General features: G+C 37.2%; 1 pseudogene; it reads right to left on the minus strand.

Annotated features, from left to right (window-relative positions):
* The window catches only part of LOC129393749 (general transcription factor II-I-like), a 79,407-nt pseudogene that overhangs the window by 48,735 nt on the left and 11,540 nt on the right, over positions 1–19,132 (minus strand).

A 19,132-nucleotide genomic window follows, 5' to 3' on the forward strand; every position in this document is an offset into this window, starting at 1 on the left:
ATGAATATACACCAAGAACAAATGTGATTGTTTTGTAAGTGTCGTTGTGACTTAGTATCTAAAATTCAATCAAGATAATGCCCAATATTAGTAAAGAACAAAAAGTGATCCTTTAAATAGGTACAGAGAAAGTTACAAATATCAAGCATCATTCCTGACAAAACCCCCAGCAAACTACTAATAGAAAAAGATTTTGAGACCCACTAAGAGGTATCTATAAAAAACCTACAGCTAACATCCATCATACTTAATGGCGACAGACTTGTGCTTCTTTACCTGAAAGTTTGAGAGACAAGAATTTCCACTTTAACCACTCTATTCAGCATTGTAGTATTAGCCAGGAAAATTCTACAACAGAAAAAAATTGTCCAGATTGTAAAATAAAAGTAGAACTGTCATTATTGCAAATGAAATAATTTTCTGTAAAAAAAAAGGATTCACTAAAATATCACTAGAATTAATACTCAATTTTATCAGGGGTTTTTAAGAACTGTACAGGGTGGGACTCTAGGTGCATAGGTTCAGTGCATAAACATACATCTTTAGGAGGCTGAGGTGGGTAGATTACCTAAGGTGAGGAGTTCGAGACCAGCCTAGCCAACATGGTGAAACCCGGTCTCTACTAATAAAAAATACAAAAAAAAAATTAGCCGGGCGAGGTGGTACACACCTGTAATCCCAGCTACTTTGGGAGGCTGAGGAGGAGAATCACTTGAACCTGGGAGCTGGAGGTTGCAGTGAGCCGAGATGGTGCCCCTGCACCTAAGCCTGGGCAAGAGTAAGATTCTGTCTTAAAAAAAAAAAAAAAAAAAGATCTAAAAGCAACTAGGGGTCACCTGTTCAAGTTTGTGCTGGTTGGAGATCTTATCTCCTTCTGATATCTGGTCAGGGATGGAGAAGCTCTGGTGCTGTTGGGCCATCTGGTTTCTTTATGCAGCTGTGCCTACAAATAAAGAAACTAAAGAAACACAGTAAGAAAAAGAACTTTCCCAGTTATTTCATTAGGGTGGCCCTGGTAATATTTTTATTAATTTTTCATTTATTTATTTATTTTTTTTTTGAAATGGTGTCTTGCTCTGTCACCCAGGCTGGAGTGCAGTGGCATGATCTCGGCTCACTGCAAGCTCTGCCTCTCAGGTTCAAGCGATTCTCCTGCCTCAGCCTCCTGAGTAGCTGGAATTACAGGTGCGTGCCACCACGCCCAGCTAATTTTTGTACTTTTAGTAGAGACAGGGTTTCACCATGTTAGCCAGGATGAGTCTTGATCTCCTGACCTCGTGATCTGCCCACCTCAGCCTCCCAAGATGTTGAAATTACAGGCATGAGCCACTGCACCCGGCCTGTTTTTAAAATCTTTATATAGCTTGGTATCCTTTCTCCTTTCCTTCCTTTTACCCTTTTATGAGTTTTATCTTAGACTAACCTCTGTAATGTTGCTATATGCCAGTATTCAGTTGCTGCATTTGATGAATCATAAAATGGTGTAAAACTTCAATTAATGTTCTTTTTATATAAAATATTTATGAATGCATCCAGCAAAATGCTTATGATTTGGGTATTCACAAAGTATTCAAGAATAGAATGTATTCTGACTTGGAATGTACATAAAATCAGCTGAGTGCAGTGGCCTATGCCTGTAATTCCAGCACTTTGGGAGGCCAACGTAGGTGGATTGCTTGAGGTCAGGAGTTTGAGACCAGCATGGCCAATATGGTGAAACCCTATCTCTAATAAAAATACAAAAGTTAGCCAGGCATGGTGGAGCATGCCTGTAATCCCAACTACTCTGGAGGCTGAGACAGGATAATCACTTGAACCCGAGAGGCAGAGGTTGCAGTTAGCTGAGATTGTGCCACTGCACTCCAGCCTGGGTGACAGAGATTCCATATCAAAATAATAATAATAATAATAATAATAAGAAGAAGAAGAAGAAGAAGAAGAAGAACTATTTCCTGTGACTCCCAAGATAAAATAGCATTACAGAATACCGAATAATCCTGAATTTGGTTTTCTTGGTTTTCTTTTGCTTTTTATTTAGTTTTGTTCACCCTGACCAGTCGGCTGGTGGTTCTTAGGTGCACCTGCGTTTTCATTGCTAGGTTCAAGATTTTCAAACTTTAATATGGTAATTTCTCTAATTTTTTTGACAGTTATTTCTCAGGTTGCAAGTTAAAATAAAATTTCCATTTTACTAAAGTCTTTGGTTTATTAATTATTTTATAATGAGTTAATACATATTTAATGAGTAATGAGGGGTACTACAAAATTTCAGAACTCAAAACTAAAGAACTTATTCATGGAACCAAACACCACCTTTTTCCAAAACACCTATTAAATAAAAAATATTAAAAAAAAATTTTTAAATAAAAACTAAAAATAAAATGAAAATGAAAAAATATATATCCAGGTTAAAAAAAAAAACTATTTCAGTTAAACAACAAACACTTTTTTGGGGGACTCTACTACAAAATTGTTTGTTATTATAATTAATAAGGCAGACGAAAAATCTAAGTTTTTTAAAATAAAAAATAGTAAGTAAAAAAAAAAGATAACAAATATTGGTATATCGGTGAAGGCTATGCTCAGTGGCTGTTTTCCAAAGTGGTTACACCAGTCGGGTTTGATGGCACACACCTGTAATCCCAGCACTTCGGGAGGCTGAAGCAGGCAGATCACTTGAGCTCAGGAGTTTGACACAGACCTGGGCTACATGTCAAAACCCAATCTCTACCAAAAAAATGTAAAAATCAGCCACACATGATGGCATTCACCTGTAAGTCCCAGCTACTTGGGAGGCTGAGGTGAGAGGATCACTTGTGCCTGGGAGATCACGGCTGCACTGGCCATGTTCATGCCACTGCACTCTAGCCTGGGCGACAGGGCAAGGTTTTGTCTCAAAAAAAAAAAAAAAAAGTTGGTGACAACGTGGAAGAATTGGAACCCACATACATTACTGGTGGGAACATAAAATGGTGTAATCAATTTGGGTGTTTCTTTTCTTGTCATTTGATTTTTTTAAAAATCAAGATATTGTCTCCCTATGTTGCCCAGGCTGGTCCTGAACTCCTGGGCTAACGCAATCCTCCAAACTCAGCCTCTCAAATACCTGAGACTAAAGGTGTGAGCCACTGTGCCTGACTGGTGTAACCACTTTGAAAAACAACATGGCCATTTTTCAAAGGCTGAATGTATAGTTATCACATAATGCAACAATTTCACTCCTGGGTGTAAATCCAAGAGAAATAAAAATATATGTTCACACTAAAACTTGCACATGATTGTTCATAGCAGCATTACTCATGATGGCCAATATGCAGAAACAACACAAATGTCCATCAACTGATGAATGGATAAACATAAGCTATTATTCAGCTACAAAAAGAAAAAAATACTGATATACACTATAACATGAAAGAAATTTGAAAACATTGTGCTAAGAGAAAAAAAAGCAAACTACAAAAGATCACATATTGTACAATTCTATTTCCATAAAAGGTCCAGATTAGGCAAAACTACAATGACAGAAAATAAATCAGTGGTCGTCTATGAAGACACAGGAATATGGAGGAAGTAGGAGGTAGCAGTTAATAAGTGAGGGTTTCTCACTCATAAGTGGGTAACTCATAAGTGAGTAATCACTTCTAAAAGTGACTGTGGTGATGGATACACAGCTCTTTGAATATTCTAAAAACCACTGAATTGTATACTTTCTTTTTTTCTTTAGTTATTTAGAGACAAAGTCTCCTTCTGTCACCCACGCTGTAGTGCAGTGGCGCCACCTGGTCTCACTGCAACCTATGCCTTCTGGGCTCAAGTGATCTTCCAGCCTCACGTCCCCGAGTAGTTGAGACTACAGGCATGAGCCACCACGCCCAGCTAATTTTTGTATTTTTAACAGAGATGCTGTTTTGCCTTGCTGCCCAGGCTAGTCTCAAACTCCTGAACTCAAGTGATCCACCTCCCTCAGCCTCCCAAAGTCTCAGCATGATAGGAATTAGCCACTGCGCCCAGCCTGAATTGCACACTTTCACAAATGAATTGTATGATATGTTAATCATGTTTCAATAAAATCATTAAAGGAGCCGGGTGCTGTGGCTCATGCCTGTAATTCCAGCACTTTGGGAGGCTGAGGCGGGCAGATCACCTGAGGTCAGGAGTTCGAGACCAGACTGGCCAACATGGCAAAACCCTGTCTCTATTAAAATACAAAAAATTAGCCAGGCATGGTGGCATGCACTTGTAATGCCAGCTATTCATGATGCTATGACAGGGGAATTGCTTGAACCAGGGAGGTGGAGTTTGCAGTGAGCCAAGATCATGCCACTGCACTCCAGCCTGGGTGACAGAGCAAGACTCTGTCTCCAAAAGAAAAAAAAAGAAAAGAAAGAAAATAGGGGTTGAACACAGGTGGCTCCCACCTGCGTATAATCCCAGCACTTTGGGAAGCTGAGGCAGAAAAAACACTTGAGGCCAGGAGTTTGACACCATCCTGGGCAACATAGTAAGATCCCATCTGTACAATAAAAAACAAAGAAGTCAGCTGGGCATAGGGGCAAATGTCTGTAGTCCCAGCTACTTGGGAGGCTGAGGTGGGAGGATTGTTTGAGCCCAGGGGTTTCCAGCTGCAGTGAGCCATGATCGCACCACTGCACTGCAGCCTGGGTGACACAGCAAGACCCTGTCTCTAGGAAGAAAAAAGAAAAAGAAATGCAAGTTTTTATCACCTTCTGAGAGTAATGGACTTTCAGGAGGAATAGAGTAAAACAAAAGACCACTGAATGGTTGAGGGTGGGTTGCTGGTTAGGCTCAGTTCCCAGCTGAGTAGTATCTGAAAAATTAGTAAAATTATGGTTCTGGCATGAGTCATGCAGTCAAATGATGAATGCTAAATCCATTGCAAATGCCCATGGTCTTTCTTTACATGAATTCCAGTGAAAAATTCCTAAGTTCCTAAATAGCAAGTGAGTAGCTAGAACTATAGGCACATGTCACTGTACCTGGCTAATTTTTACAAAAACTTTCTGTAGAGATGGGTTTTCACCATGTTGCCCAGGCTGGTCTTAAACTCCTGAACTTAAGCGATTCTCCCGCCTCAGTCTCCCAAAGTGCTGAGATTACAGACATAAGCCACTGTGCCCAGCATGTACATCTCTTTCACTGGCTGTTTCTGAGATATATCCTTTACAATGAACCAGTAATAATAAATTGGTGAGACACAGTGGCTCATGTCCACAATCCCAGCATGTTGTGGAGGTTGAGGTGGGAGGATCATGTGAGGTCAGAAATTTGAGACCAGCCTGGGCAACATAACAAGACCCCATCTCTACAAAAAATAAAAGAACATAGCCAGCTATGGTGGTGCAGTCCTATATTAGTCTCAGCTATTTGGGAGGCTGAGGTGGGAGGATCACTTAGGGCCAGGAGTTTGAGGCTACAGTGAGCTTTGATCACACCACTACATTCCAGCCTGGCAACAGAGTGAGACCCTGAATCTCAGGAAAAAAAGGAAAATAACCTGTTTTCTGAGTTCTGCAAGGTGTTTTAGCAAATGATTCAACCCAAGAAGGGGGCCATGAGACCCCGGTTTCTAACTGATTGGTCAAAAGTACATGTAACAACCCAGGGCTTGCAATTGGCATTTGAAGTGAGGGTAGTCTTGTGGGACTGAGCCCTGACCTGTGTGGTCTGCACTAACTCCAGGGAGTGTCAGAATGGAATCGTGGGATACCGAGTTGGTATCCAGATTGTCTGAAAATTGGAGTAGAAACTCTGCACACACATTTGGTTGGAAGTGTTTGACCATAACTACTATTCAAGAAAAAAAAAACTACTCATTAGAACTTAAAAACATAAAATTGTATGTTCTACAAATACAAATCAACCGTATCTACAACCAAGTCCTACTGAACTACTGAATGTTAGAACAGAAGGCCTCACCGTGGACTCAAGAGCTGACATAAGGAACGTCACCACCATCCTGCTCTCGTAGGAGTCCTCATCTTCAATGGACAGGGTAGGCACTAAAACTTGGGCCATGATCCCTGCGCAAGAGAAGTAGTAAGAAAGTGAGTGGTGGGCAGGGTGTGGTGGCTCACACCTGTAATCCTATCATTTTGGGAGGCTGAGGTGGGTGGATCACAAGGTCAGGAGTTTGAGACCAGCCTGGCCAATATGGTGAAACCCCATCTCTACTGAAAATACAAAAAAAATTAGCCGGGCATAGCAGTGCACACCTGTAGTCCCAGCTACTCAGAAGGCTGGGGCAGAAGAATCACTTGAACCCAGGAGGCAGAGGTTGCAGTGAGTGGAGATCGCACCACTGCACTCCAGCCTGGGCAACAGAATGAGACTCCATCTCAAAAACAAACAAACAAAACACACACACACAAAAAGAAAAGAACGTAAGTGGTAAAAATCCAGTGCCCTAAACCCATATCCAGAGCTGTGAGAGTTTTTCACTGGCTAATTTACAGTTTTCTTGCATCAGAGAAAAAATAAGGCTCAGAAACTAGGTATTCGATTTGCCCAAAACTCTCATCAGATAGAAAATCCATCCCCTAACTTTCTAGCTAGTATTATTTCTATAAAGTTAGATCAGTATCACTCCGAAAATAAATACACGTCACCCAGTATATTTCTCCCAAATAAAAGAGGAGGCAAGGCGCTTTACAACCCAGTGATGGGCTACCACATCAACACAGGAAAGAGGTGCCAAGCTCCTTTACTCCCGTCCATAAGCCAACACAGAAAAGAGTGGGTGCAGTGGAATGAGGCTGGGTGGAGAGAAGTTCCTCTTCTTACTGACAAAATAGATCACAGGGCATCACGTAATATGTAAAAGTCTTTATAATACAGCATATTATTTTCTTTGGAAAACCTTTTCTAATATTTTGGTATCAGTAAAAACCCTCAGATGAATTTCAAACACTATAAAAATACAATACATAAACAGAAACTATTAACTGTCAGTAAGCATATAGAGCAATTGGAACCTTTATGCATTGCTGTTTGGAATGTCAGCCCCCTGTGGGAAATGGTTTGGCATTTCCTCAAAATACTAAGCATAGACTTATCATATGATCCAACAACACCCTTTAAGGGTATATGCCCAAAAAACTGACAGCAGAGACTCAAACAGGTATTTGTACACCTGTTTAATAGCAGCATTATTCACAGTGGCCAAAAGGTAAAACCAACCCAAATGCCCATCAGTAGGTGAATGAATAAAGAAAATGTAATACATACATACACAGAATATTATTCAGCCATAAAAAGAAAAAAAATCTGGCCAGGTTTGGTGGCTTACACCTGTAATCCCAGCGCTTTGGGAGGCTAATGTGGGCAGGTCACTTGAGCCCAGAATTTTGAGACCAGGCTGGACAACATGGCAAGACCTCATCTCTACAAATATATATATATATTTTTTAAAGGAAATTCTTTTAGTGTTATAAATGAGCCTTGATAACATTATGCTAAGTGAAATAAACCAGACACAAAAGGAAAAATATTGTACAAGTCCACTTATATAAGGTATCTAAAATTGGCTGGGTGTGATGGTTTACGCCTGTAATCCCAGCACTTTGGGAGGCCAAGGCAGGGAGATCATGAGGTAAGGAGATCAAGACCATTCTGGCTAACACAGTGAAACCCCATCTCCACTAAAAAATACAAAAAATTAGCTGGGCATGGTGGTGGGCACCTGTATTCCCAGCTACTTGGGAGGCTGAGACAGGAGAATGGCGAGAACCCGAGAGGCGGAGCTTGCAGTGAGCCGAGATTGCACCATTGCACTACAGCCTGGGTGACAGAGCAAGACTCCATCTCAAAAAAAAAATAATAATAATATAATCTATAATATAGAATAAGCATACAACAGGCCGGGTGCAGTGGCTCACACCTGTAATCCCAGCACTTTGGGAGGCTGAGGTAGGCAGATCGTGAGGTCAGGAGATCGAGACCATCCTGGCCAACATGGTGAAACCCCGTCTCTACTAAAAATACAAAAATTACCTGAGTGTGGTGGCGTGTGCCTGTAATCCAAGCTACTCAGGAGACTGAGGCAGGAGAATCGCTTGAACCAAGGAGTCGGAAATTGCAGTGAGCTGAGATCATGCCATTGTTCTCCAGCGTGGTGACAGAGTAAGACTCCGTCTCAAAATAAATAAATACAAAAAATACAGTAAAATATAAAATCTCTTTTTCTCCTATCCTTCTGCTGGTACTTCAATTTCTGCTGGTACTGTTCCATCATTGCCCTCTAAATAATAATGGCTTCATAAAATGAAAATAAACAACATATAATAAACCAGTAAAAATTCACATTGAAAGAGAAAAGAGAAGCTAGGTAACAATGCAAACACTTTTAAGACATAATAAACATATAAAAAATGATCCTTTTAACTCAATCCAAACAATGTTTCTAATTCAGAAAAAATATAACAGATATTTGGAAGCTGGAAAACATTATTTTAAAACATGAATACACAGTAGACTCAAGTAGGTTTAGGGATTTAATATTAGTGTATCTACATGATAAAATTACTGGATATTGGAATCTGAAGAAGTACAATTATGGTTCAAGTACCATGCTCATCTGTCACTGACACACACACACAAACAAATTAGCATGAATGCTTGCTTTGCTCAGACAATTAACTCTCTATAAGTTCAGGGTTTGCTGTGGAATGCTTCATGTTTTCCATTTTCACTATGGTGAAAGCTATGGAAAGTCAATCCATGTAATTTAATCCAAGCTGTACATAAAGTAACTTATAAGTAAAGACTGAAGATACTACCTTTAGTGTCAAAAATATTTTAATCCCAGTAATATCTGCCTGCTTCTAAAAACTGGGATATAAAGCAATAGATTAATCAGGCAGTCACAAGGGAAACAGGCTCATCCTACTGGAGCAGAAGTTTTATTCACAAATAGGAAAGAAAGAATCTAAGATATCAGAGGGCCGGTTAGGATTAAGACCACAAGCTGCCCCCACAGGAACAAGATATATTATTTTGTTTTAAGCCATGAAAGTTTAACAGGGCAGTTTGTAATGAAGAAACAATAACAAACGATCTACCAAGCTAGAGAAAGACCCCATGCTCATTTCATTTTGTCTTACTTCACTATATTGCAAAGGGAAAGTGAGAAAGAAAAAGAAAGACAGAGAAGGAGAGAAAGAGAAAATCGAGAGAAAAAGAGAGACTCTCCAAACAAAATGATTATGCCTCAAAAGAAAATAAAATTTTTCATCTATTTGTCTAACACACACACACACACACACACACACACACACACACACACAACTCTACTGCTTGGTATCCCACCCTATTTTGTATCCCTGAGGATTTATTTGAGTCCTTGAGAAAGCCCCTTATGAACATTAGAGCTCCTCTTAGGGTTAGTGGGGAACGGGTATAACTGAGCTTTCCCTACAGACTAGAGTAAATGTGCTAAGCCAGAATGTCTTCTTCCTCCTACTCTTCCTCGTCTTTCTCCTCTCCTCCTCCTCTTCTAAATTTAAATAGTCTACATATGATTTTTATTTCTTATGTAATTGAGTTCCTAAATGTGTCCCAGGCTTAGCTTCTTCACACTCTTAAAAACCTATGCTTTCAGAAATCCTTAGGTTCTGGAGTCCCCTAGTCTTGGTTGGATATCTTCTTGTGCTATTTGCTATTTTCATGGCATTTGTCATTTACTAGCTGAATTAATTCATTTCCTCACTGCTATGAAGAAAAACCAAAAACTGGTAATTTATAAGGAAATTAGATTTAATTGACTCGTAATTCCATCGGCTGTTAAGGAAGCATGATGCTGACATCTGCTCAGCTTTTGGGGAGGCCTCAGGAAATTTACAATCATGGCAGAAGGCGAAGGGGGAACAGCCCTTCACATGGCTGCAGGAAGAGCAAGAGAGAGATGGGAAAGGTGCCACAAACTTTTAAACAACCAAATGTCATGAAAACTCAATCACAAGACAGCATCAAGGGAATGGTGCTATAGCATTCACGAGAACTCCGCCTCCATAATTTAATCACCTCCCACCAGGCCCCACTTCCAGCACTGGGGATTACAATTCAATATGAGATTTGATGGAGTTAAAGATCCAAACCATATCATTAACCTTTTCTATGAATCAGATTTAAAAAAAAATCTGTTAATAATGGCACCTATAATTTGCTGTGAGGATTTGATAAATTAAAATTATTTGTCAATAACAATGTCCATGAAAAACTTGATTGAAAGTTAAATAAGAAAATCCTTCTAAAGCTTCCAGTAAGCATCAGTTAATAATTGGTAGTTTCTGTTTCTCTTATCGTTTTTGTTAAAAACAATTATCTTCTACATGTGAGTAATGGTAAAATGGGACAACAATGTGATTTGTTTCAAATAATTTATTTTTATGCTGGTATTTCCTACTTCAGAATAAATGAAAATATAGATTATTGAATCTGACAATAAATCATATTATTTATAAATGAAAGCAGAATGGAAGATTAATTTGGATTCAGATATTAAGAAGACTGAATAACTGATATGAAATATTCCTACACACTAGTTTTAAAATTATGTTCTACAAGGCAACTTTGAGGGTTTTTTGAAATGACATGTTTATGGTAGACAAACGTATCATACGCTCTTACGAATATTCAATACATCAGCAAAAGATCCAACTCTAAATTTTCATGTTACAGTCAGCTTCCTAAGACCACTCTATGCATAACTGTGTTACACAGGTTTCCTGGAACAGACCTTGAAGTGGAGGATTGCAGGCAGAATCTTTGTTGTGGAATGCTCTTGAGATACACACCTGTAAAGAAGTGAGAAATGCAGGATTAGACAGAGGGGGAAGCTGCCAAACAATAAGGTGACAATGGAGGATTCTGCTGATTCTATAAACAGCTCTGGACTTAAAATAAGCCTTCACATTGTTCCAAATTGAGTTCTAAGAGTTCAACTTTGATATCCCCACCATAGGACAACAATGGACCTCAGGATGCATTCACACAATGGGCATACTCTTGACTATGCAGTTTCCTGTGGTTGAGAGCAATTCCTAATTGAGTGATGAAGCTGTAAATGGTTTTCCTCATAAACTGGGAAATGGTTTTCTTGGAGGCCCCGAAGAGGAAAACTGACAGAGTATCACAATAACAGCTACAATATCCCAGATCTAAAACAATTTAAAAATATTTATTAGGGTGATTCATTTCTTTATTTCTTTCAAAACATGTTTACAAAAACATGTTTTGAAAACATTAAATATCTTTGATATAGTTTAGTAGGAAAATACTCAAAATCAAAATTGTAAAAACAATGTGTTTCTTATACAATTAAACTGCATTTGAAGTAGATGGTAATGTAATACAAATCTTGAAAAGTTTTTCTTTTCTAAAACAAGGTGCCAATGATGTACTACACTGTAATTAACACTGAAATTCTGGGAACTACTTCATTTCCAGTCACTATAGTTGCAAAGCTGGGAAGTAAACATTGTGTATCAGATGATTGTTTTCCCATGGAATACAACAGGCTGAAGTTCCCTTTATTATACAAATTAATAAAATTCAAACTATATAAAATATATATTAGTCATCGATGATTAATTCACCCATATCTGGGTACCAAAGGTCTGGACTACTTAAACCATGTAGATTCAAAATTCTATATTGGGAAAAATTATAAGGAAAACCCGAAGCTTTCATATAGTGTGAAAATTATTCAGCACATATGGATAATTGTTGATTTTTGAAATAAGCAGAAAGATCTCTAATGGAGACGACTTTATGACTTTGTTTAGGAACAGCATAAAAATAAACATTTTAAAGTGCTGTTATATAAAAATAAAACAACAGTTACTTCTCTATGTTTTGAAAGCTAAAACTAAATAAATGATAGTAGGAGCAGAGGTGCTTTGTTACAAGTTCTTTTCAAGCACTTACAATTAATACCTTTAATGGCAGAGGAAAAAAAATACTGCTTCAACAATATAAAGATATAGCAGTTCACAGTGGCAACCAAGCAAGATGTTACTTTGAAATGCCCTGCTTTAACAGTATACCTGGGGACTTTGCATTCTCCTCTAAACTGGGTTTAATATAAAGCAAATCCCACCACAGCTGTCTTCAAGCTTTCTAGTAAAATGGCCCTCCAGAAAGATGATCTCTGGTGTTAACCCCTGTCAAAGTGACAGCTCGCCAAATGGAGAAGTCAAATCCCAGAAAAAAACAATAGAAAGTTTCGTAGAAGTTAGTGAGAAAAATAAAATTTTGAGTGTTAAATGATTCTTACAAATTGAATACCATTTTACTTATTTTCTCTAACAAATCCATTCACCAGTATCATTATAATTTATGACTTTTATTGTGGTACAATGCTATCCTTTCATAAATGTACTTCAATGAAGTAGGATTACTCCTGTATATTATTACTATGGATACTACAGTCATGCTTTCTTTGTGCTCAAGTTGCCATGAGCTAAAGCCTCATTAAAAAAGGTAGATCTGTTTCTAGGTGTGTCTACTCCTATATTTTATCAAGTATGTATGTATGTATGTATGTATCACAATATCTAAATATTAGCAAGCTTATGAGACAGTGATATTGATAACAATATCTTCAGTAGAATTAAGATTTATCTTCTTTGAGATCAGAAAATAAAACCATGTTAGATTTAGCTTAGAACATGCATACCTAAAAAAGATTGCTTAAATTAGCTTATAAGTGAGAACTGTGATAAGTATGTTAAGCAAACAACTTACTGGAAGTTATTTCTTCCATTCTGTATACTCTTAACTACCACATATCATAAAGTCCTAAGAATCTAGTTTGGGAAAGTATAATAGAAGACTGAAGCAATTATTTAGATCATTTAATCTAAAAAAATCCCATCATTGTGCCAATTCTTTGGTATTTCAAGGATAGTAAGATCAATGTTTTCCACGATTATTGTTAGTATTATTTTATCATTAATTTTCATTAATTTATGATTTATTTAATACTTTCTTGACAATATCGGTATATCTTAAAATCCTGCTAAATTTTACACGTGTAAATTCTGGATATTACTAAGCTGACCTAAACTACATATCTCCGAAAAGAAAAACTAAGGTGACAATACAGTTAAAACCAAATTTTAGTTTCAGATTCTAAGGAAATAATGTATAAATTTGAAAAATAGCTATGTTCTTATATAATTATAAAATAAAAATGTTATTTATATCTAAATTAAATAGACAATGTATTAATCTAGATTAATGAACATGCTCCAAATATTTTGAACCAAATTACTATTTCCCATCCATTACAACATACGATTCCCATCTATTACAACATACGATTTTTACTACTTTGTACATAAGTGTATTATTGAAATGTAACTATTATGTCTCCTTATATTTTCTTTGTAACATTTAAAACATTCTCATTGTTTTAAAAAATGTATATGCTAATACTTAGGAAAAGGCTTTTTTGTGCCTGAGATTTCTCTAACTGTGAAAAGCATAAGGGAGAATTTCTTTTCCAAAAACATAGACATTAATTAAGTTGTTTTTGAGGCCTGTTCTTCGTAACTGTTTTCTAGGTGATGGACTATTTATCAACTTGCTCCATAATCCGTTTAAAGAGGACCACAGAAACTGCACCTCCAGGTGTCACAGGTTACAAAACTAATAACTAAAACAAATTAAAAAACTTATCTCAGATTCCCTCCTGGAGTCTACTGCCTTGCTTATACAGTTGGAGGACAAAGTCAGCCGCTGCCTGAATTCATATTCTCCACTATGCGATTCAGGAAACAGTGAGTCCAAGCATTTCTTACTCTTAAAATTGTGTTCAATGTTTGCAGTCACTTTCCTATCCCTGATATTATCACGAAAGGGGCTGCAATTTCCTTTCTACTTCTCTGAGTCAACTGCAAAGTCTGAGATGTTTTCACAGTTGAGACAAGAGAACAAGAAGCACCAATGAAAACCACGGGGTTCTATGGAGGCATCATGGTGTAGTGAGTAGAAGCATGCTGCTCTAGCTGTATCTCACTGGGTTCAAATCCTGACTATACGGCATATGGTGCATTAACACCCAGCTGACCACAAGAATTTCTATGTTGGTAAAATAGGTTTATAATAATGCCCGTTAATCTAAAGATGATTTAAGTGAAGACTATTTGGTATTTTTCAAGGACTCAATAATCATTAACTGTGATCATGATCTTCCCCTTACCTACTTTCAATAAGTAAATAATTTACATTTATTAAACAAAAGAAATTTAATCTTGCTTTTCTGAAACAACACAATTCTATTTCAATTTTCTTTACATAGAGGGAGCATCTCACCGCAGATAAAGATGTATGTGTATTTTTTCTCCACTCAAAATTATGCTGAGACTCAAAAACAGAAATATCTAGTACGATATCAATTCATATATCAGTTATGTTTAGAGGGAGTTGGGCTAAACATACAGCATTCACTTAAAATGAAGGCCTCCCGTCATACTTTGCTGATGGTATTTAAGTATTGAAAGCCAACTTTTTCTACCTGCTTACTATTATGTCATAGTAGCATGATTTCCCAGACTGCAGAAACTTTCTCTTTTTGTGCATAGCTAGGCATTTGATGCTTACAACAGTGACTTCTCAATAATTATGCATTGCCAGGAAAGATAATTACTTTAAAAATTTATTTAGGAAATTATTTAGCAAATAGTAAATAAACAGTATTAGTTGGTTGCTATTATTTCTGAATATCATCAGTTTCCCTCAATTTTCTCATCTGAAAAATGGAGATATGTATTTCACAGCAGCATTGTGAGAGACAATAGAGTCAATATAGATAAAATTCTCCAAAGACCAAAACTTTATCTAGCTCATATGTTCTGCATGAGTATTCATTTTTTTAATTACTGTATCTTTTTAACTCATTATGACTAAAATTAAGTATTTTTTTATCTTTCAAGACCTTATGCTTCTCCTATGTTCCCAATATGCTGGACATCAGGTGTGGGTAATAACAGTACCATGATTTTCCTTTGGAGACTCCAAATCCTCAGTCCAAATGACTTTATTCCACCTATAACTCCATAGATGCCATGAAATCCAGACCTCAGTACAGACAGTGACTTCCATGAACTTAGCTAAAATTTTTGGACAAAGTTTACTCCCTCTGGATTCTAAATGGATAGGATAATGTTGCTGTCTCATGAAGCACCTTCTGAGCCTACTGAAGCAGGAGCCGATGCTGAGGCAGAACTGAAAGATGCAGAGGCAGAGTCCGGATAACACTGTCTGAACACCTGAAAACACGTTGAACACTGATGAATTTTACTGTTCCGTTTTAGCCCAAGGTCAGTAAGCATCTTCTGTATAGGGCTAGATTGCAAATATTTTAGGTTTTATGAAACATAAGGTTTGGGTGCAACTATTAAGCTCCAGTGATGGATATGGCTGTGTTGCAATTAAACTCGATTTACAAAAACAGATGGCAAGATCAATTTAGCCGTGGATCATAGTTTATTGATTCCTGCCTTTTCCTGACAAAGTAGAGTTTCTTTACCTGGCAACCAAAGCAGTTAGTCTTAACTAATACCCCCTGTATCAGGCACTGGATTAACACATTTTTAAGCCAAAAATTTGAAAAATAATCATTTATACCTTTTCTCTGTTCCCTTGCAGCATAAATACAACAACAGAAAGTATGTTTATCTCAAATGTTTCCTTGGTCTATTTACTCTTTCCATTCCCACCTATAACCTGTTATTTCAAATCACAATCATTTCCTGCTTAACATTCTATAAAAACTTTTTACATATTTGCTTTAGTCTAGGATTCCTTTCAATTCTTTTTCACATGGAAGGTCTTATTGTGATATCCTGCCTTGTTTTAACCTGAATTGACTCTCCCTTAGCTGAGAGAGCCACACAAACTCCAGTTTGGCTCCTTCACTTGCAGCCCCTTGCAGCCTCTTACCCACCCCCCTTCCTCAAGGACTTAACTTGTGCAGGCTGACTCCCAGCACATCAAAGAACACGATTAACTGGTAAGACACTGTGGCAAGCTATATCTGCAGTTCCCAGGAATTCCCCTGGTTGATAGGACCCAAAGCCCCCAGGGTTTGTGTCCCGTTGATAGCACCCAAAGCCCCCAGGTCTATCACCTTGTGATGGATTTAAAGCCCCTGCACCTGGAACTGTTTGTTTTCCCTTAACCATTTGTCCTTTTAACTTTTTTGCCTTTTTTACTTAGCTGATTGCTTCAGCTAAGCTCCCCCTCCCCTTTCTAAACCAAAGTATAAAAGAAAATCTAGCCCCTTCTCCGGGGCCAAGAGAATTTCGAGCACTAAGGGTCTCTCGGTTGCCGGCTAATAAAGGACTCCTGAATTCGTCTCATAGTGTGGCATTTCTCTACAACTCGCTCGGTTACAACATTATGATATTTCCACAATACATACATTGGCATGCCATGGTCATATCCAGGGGACTGTTTATGAACCTTTGACATGGATAATGTCTCCTGTCATAAAGTGCATATTATCTGACTTGTTTATTAAATTGTATCTTTTGTATCTAGAATATAAATTATGTGAGGATCAGAGCAATTTTTTTTTGTTTACAGCTTTCTTCAATTGTCTATACATGTGGTTGATATAATGTGAATAACCCATATACATTTCTAAAAAGAAGGCCAAATGACTCAGCAGGGAAAGTAAATATAAAAATAATGCATTTTTTTCTGAATCAATACAGACTTAAACCATATAATAAACTTCTGCATTTAGATAAACCATTAAGGTCTATAGCACATATTTACTATTCTATGGTAATCTCTTAGACTTATCTTGCGCCAACATACTAAAATTTTAACGGAATAAAAACAGAAAAGAGGTTTTCAAAAAATATTATTTTCATATACCTAATTTTCCAATTGTCTTTCTATTCCTGTTGGCTCTTAAAATTTACTTATTATTCAATGTCCAGTTCAAGTACAGATTCTCATTGTCTAATTTATTTCCTGCAGGGCTAGTTTGTTATTTTAGACACAGTTTCTGTATCACACATTTTTATAGTTCATATTGTATGTAAATTAAATTGTTGCAGATTCTTCCTATGTGCATGTCTTTGATGCACATGTACAATGAATGTTCCCAAAAAGTACTAATAAAGAACACATTTTAACTTCTTTTTAAATCACCAATTTCAGTACAAAGCAGTGTGCACAGAAGAGATTCACTAAATTCTTACTAAATAAGTGAATTTCATAGGAAATTGGAAAATGGATGATCATAAAATTACATCTGGAAGGAAATCATGCCCAGAAAATTTATCTGATGACTGCACACACAATTTTTGCTAACATTATGCTGAAGGAAACAAGTGTATGACAGTAACATGAAACACAACAATGGTTGGTTTACACTTCACATCATTCACTTGGTATTCTGGTGTGGAGAAATAATATTTGATCAAAACTTAATAGCATTTAAAATTGTTTATTTGATCTTTATTCTAACTAGTGATATGGATCACACAAAAGGTGTTTAGGCTCTTTCTTCTATGGCATGAGAATATTTTTAAAAATATATTTAGCTACTCAAAAAGTACAATGATATAAACAGAATATGGAAAACTCAGGAGAAAAAACAGGAATTATAATTAATAACATAATATAAACCAAAAATGAAGTGCCAATCTCAAATCATTTTTTAAAATGTGTGGTCTGAAATATTCAAAACTGACTCTAGAAGAAATCAATACTAAAATATTTGTCATACAAATAATTAATGAGAAGGTTATCAAAGAACTTCATCAAAGAATTCCTCTAATAAAGTCCCTGGGCCCAGAATTCATAGTTCAGAAAGGAAAAGAAAGAATGCATAATTTCCTTAGTATATAAATTGATTCAAAACAAAAACACAAAAAAACTAGAAATTACTCATACAAAGCTAGCATAAACTCAAAAATAAGTGTACCTGAGTGTGCTTATGCACACATATGAGGGGGCATATGTGTGCATGTGTGTGTGCACACCTCAGATGTGTATGCACTACACACACAAGGTGAATTCTATTTAAAAACATAAATGCAGTATATCTAGTAACAGAAAATAGCAGAAATTAAATCAACAAGTAATTATCTCAGGGATGTAGGATTTTCACTATTATATACATATCATAGATGTATGTGATCTGTGATCATTTGACTGGGGGCACAAAAACAAATGCTTAAATATTTCAGCATAATACAGCATTTACATATGTGTGGTATAAATAATATTGAATAATATCATTGATTTGAAAGACCAAATTTGGCCGGGCGCAGTGGCTCACACCTGTAATCCCAGCACTTTGGGAGGCCGAGACGGGTGGATCACGAGGTCAGGAGTTACCTGGCTAACACCGTGAAACCCCATCTCTACTAAAAATACAAAAAATTAGCCAGGCATGTGGCGGGCACCTGTAGTCCCAGCTGCTCAGGAGGCTGAGGCAAGAGAATGGCATGAACCCGGGGGGTGGAGCTTGCAGTGAGCCGAGATCGCGCCACTGCACCCTAGCCTGGGTGACAGAGCGAGACTCCGTCTCAAAAAAAAAAAAAAAAAAAAGAAGAAAATCCAAATTTAACAAAATCTGAGCTATAGTACATATATTTAGTCTTCCTCTTTCATTATTTAATTTTGCTATTCCATCATTATTGTCTGGTTTGAATTAACATAATTATCATGTTTAGATAAATATCGTATTTTTATAAGTGTAGGCAGGGATCCTTAAATTGGTAAACCATTTTACTCTTTTTAAATGTTTCTTTGTAATTCCCACTTCCACCCATCTAGTCTTCCATATAAACTTTAGAAAGAAATTATTAGGTTTCAAAAAGTATCCTAGATGGAACAGACTGATATTACTGTGAATTAATAGTAAAGGCCAGGCATGGAGGCTCATGCCTATGATCCCAGCAATTTGGGAGGCTGAGGCAGGTGGATCACTTGAGGTCAGAAGTTTGAAACAATCCTGGCCAAATGGTGGAACACTGTCTCTACTAAAAATACAAAAATTAGCTGGGTTTGGTGGCACGTGCCTGTAGTCTTAGCTACTCGGGAGGATGAGGCAGGAGAATCGCTTGAACCCGGGAGGCGGAGGTTGCAG

The sequence above is a fragment of the Pan paniscus genome, chromosome 22 (assembly GCF_029289425.2).
Source record: "Pan paniscus chromosome 22, NHGRI_mPanPan1-v2.0_pri, whole genome shotgun sequence".
Lineage (NCBI taxonomy): Eukaryota > Metazoa > Chordata > Mammalia > Primates > Hominidae > Pan > Pan paniscus.